This window comes from Neltuma alba, unplaced genomic scaffold (assembly GCF_004799145.2).
Source record: "Neltuma alba isolate B1F8T4 unplaced genomic scaffold, ASM479914v2 tig00013591_pilon, whole genome shotgun sequence".
In the NCBI taxonomy this organism is placed as follows: Eukaryota; Viridiplantae; Streptophyta; class Magnoliopsida; order Fabales; family Fabaceae; genus Neltuma; species Neltuma alba.
In genome coordinates, this window is record NW_021637788.1 from 1 (window position 1) to 3,666 (window position 3,666).

The 3,666-nt window shown below is 34.9% G+C and overlaps 1 pseudogene; it reads left to right on the forward strand.

Moving 5' to 3' along the window:
- Positions 1-355: 355 nt before the first annotated feature.
- Positions 356-1,977, forward strand: LOC114738440 (hydroxyacylglutathione hydrolase cytoplasmic-like; annotated as a pseudogene).
- The last annotated feature ends 1,689 nt before the right edge of the window (positions 1,978-3,666 follow it).

The following is a 3,666-nucleotide window of genomic DNA, read 5'->3' on the forward strand; positions in this document are numbered from 1 at the left end:
ACTGTCTGATGCTGAGTTTTATACGACTCCAACGTGCCCCTAGAAAATGCATTATCTGGCTTCGCTGGCCATATCAACAATTCAAATACCATTCTTTTGTGTTATTGATGTATTTATGAATATTTAAATAGCCAGCCCAACTTCTGCGCTAATGCATGAGATTTTTTTTTCTTTAAAAAAAAAAAAATGAACATTCACTTCAATGAAGAGTAAAGTGGCAGTACTTCTTGTCCTGCTTACATATACAATGATAGATTATTTGACGACCAAAAATTAGTCATAAATCACGTTTGATGTTGTTGAATCTCGCTTCACCATTCCTTGAAACACATTTCTGTTCTTCTATTAACATCAGCCATTTTCTGACCTTCTCAGCCACACCAAAGGCCACATAAGTTATTATGTTACTGGCAGAGAGGATGAGCACCCGGCCGTTTTTACAGGGGATACGCTGGTAAGCTGAGTCGTCAATCTCATCTTGCTATTAAATGAGCTTATGTGAAATCTATACCAACAATCAAGAGCTTAGAGTCAGAGTATGCTACTAGGTTTTTATATCTTTGTCCATGTAATGCATGGATTATGAAGAATTTATTCGAAGTCTCTAGATTTATTTTGTTATTTTTTTGTTTACAGTTCATTGCTGGCTGTGGGAAATTTTTTGAGGGAACTGCAGAGCAGATGTACCAGTCACTCTGTGTGACACTGGGCTCACTGCCAAAGCCAACCCGAGTTTACTGTGGCCATGAGGTGCGGATCTTCCCTTTAAACTTAAAATATTCTTTGAAACATATGCCATTATTCTCTCATAATTTAAAATAAAGTGTGAAGTTGATTTTCTCTTTAATCTAATGAGATTAAAGGAATGATTTATTTTGATAGGAGCGAATTTGTTGAGGAAAAAAAAATCTCTTTCTGGATCTAAACAATTCAGAGAATGATGCAAAAATATATGGAGTTTCTGGTCTTAGGTTAAATTGATAACGCAGCTTAGTTTAGGGGTCAAAACAATTTAAATGGAAGGAATGGGTGGTCATAGGTTGTTTTGCTGGAGTTTATGCTGCTGCAATTCACGATGCACCCGAAACAACTTATTTAGAGTATCTTTAGCGATTTTATAATGTTCATTGACATGAGAGTTTAAATTTGCTTTTACTTCAGTACACAGTGAAGAACTTGCAGTTTGCTTTGACGGTTGAACCAGACAATTTGAGGACGCAACAAAAATTAACATGGGCATCAGAATCAACGGCAAGCCGGGCAACCGACTATTCCCTCAACCATTGAGGAGGAGATGGAAACCAATCCGTTCATGAGGGTCGATCTACCTGAGCTTCAGGTTTGTCACACTACCATCTTAATTCCCATCACCTTTGAGAAGAAGAAGAAATATTCTATTGTCGGATATAAGAAATGGAATGGATGTCTTTCCTTTATCACAGTTCTGCATTATAATCCATGCATACGCTTGGATACCTACTACTTATGAGTCTTTCATTCCTTTGGTCTTCCTAAATCCTAGTATTTTGACATCTAAAGGCAGAAATGATATTTCAAATGACAACCATTTCAGGAGAAGGTGGGGAGCAAGTCTCCCGTTGAAGCTTTAAAAGAGATAAGGAAGCGGAAGGACAACTGGAAGGGCTAATGGATTATAGAACTGCACGCCGATGCTTGTATTTTTCCTTCTCTCTTCCGTCCGTATGTATGAACGAACAATGAAATGCAGATCATGTTGCTATTTGCGTTGCCTGAACCAGCCTTCTCATCTGCTTCTCATCACATCGTTGGTGTAGATTTTAATTAGCTCTTTGGTCTGTGTATATTATGTTGGTTTGTCCAAACAAGTAAGATGTTCTGTTTCACTCATGTCATTGGCTTCTGAACTCGCGATCAACACTTATCTCCTCTAGATTCTCGTGAGATTGGGAGAGCGAAGAAAATAATGGCTGCTTCTTTTTTTGTTGTGGTTCTCTTATTCTGTTGTGTCTTTGCTTTCTGAAATGAGGGCTGAGAGCAAATGTCGACGTTAATGGCAAAATGCTTGTCGCAGTCACCGGGGCGGTGCCTACAAAGTCGACAAACGAGCAATCAATTAATTTTATAAGTCGAAAGCATAGTTTTTACTAAACTTATAAGGTCCTTGATATTTTAGGCTTATTGTTCAATAGTTGGCAACTCGTTAATCATCATTGTCAATGAGTTGTCATATTTATGTTTTGGATCAGTTGGCTGAAAAAAAAGGCATCAGTTGGTTTTGAGATATACATTTAATATCTGATGATGTGCTACTCGAACTTCGTTAGGTTATTTAATTCGATGATGGCTTGATGAGTTGTTTTTCTTTTTTCCCAAAAAATAAAAGAAATGGCCAATTTTTTTATTTTCTGATTATCAAGAATTGGTTAGGAAAAATCGTTACTAAAAACCAAGGAATTTGAAAAATTACAGATGAGGATTTGTTCGTAAAAATTGTCTTCAAAACTAATATTATATATTAAAACCTATAATAATATTGTAATCGGTCTTTATTTGTAATTTTCATATTTTAAACTCTTTATTTGTAATGGTTATTAATATAATTAAAATTATTCTTTCAAACCTAAGAAGTATCTTTCCGCAAGTTGAGTGACAAATATGCCAACAAGAGTTGGTTAATATTACGCACACTTTCTATCGTCTTTATTTTATTGTAATTTAGTTTATTCTTTTGAAGTTATTTTTATTTTCATTTGATTTATTCTTGTGAAGTAATTTTTCTTTCATTTATTTACAAATTGTAATGGGGGTATATATTCTTTCATTTACAACTTCCACATCAAGGTGTTCAACATTCGCACTTCTATTATTCAACACTTAAACATTTGCGGTTCTATTTCTCTTCCGATTCTAAATATAAAACTCATTTTATAATGTAAATTAGACTATAAAATAAGTGACAGGAGGAATATTATTTAACGCTAAAACACAACAACAATTTATCTGCTCATTGCAATTATATAAAGCTCATATCTTAATGTAAATTTACAGCTTTCATCATAAGCGACATTTATAAGTGACAGATTTATTATTTAACACTGATACAATAAAAATGGAAGACTTTTTTCCATTTCAAATATTTAACACTCAGAAAGAAATTTACAAGCTATTGACGCTTTATCACAGGCAAAGTTTACGGTTGAGTGGTGACAGTTCAATACTTAATGCTAAGACCAATAAAATTAGCAACTTTCACTTCAATCATGTAACAAGTACTTTAAAAAAATTGCATAAGGATAATTTGGTAATTATATGATATTTACTTTTTGTTTAAAAAAAAAAGACCATGAATTTTTATCGTAATAATTTTACATGTTCACGGTGATTGGAAAAGAAAAGAAAAGAAAAGAAAAAGAGAAGGCAGCAGGTCATGGCTTTCCATCCGTTGAAATGGCGAACTGGGGAAAAGAGCCTGATAATGCCTCTTTAATAAACGCGTTTCTTTATCGTCCACCACGCGACAGACTTTTAATTATTTCCCCTCTTATTCTCTCACGTCCCAAACCGGCACCCTCCAAAATACTAATAATTAAAAATAAAGCGGAGGTTTCAGGCTGACGCCTTCCCGGCCCTTTGACTTTTCTCCCCTTCCTGCTTCTCCTCCCTCCCCCGGCGCTGCTCCAGCTT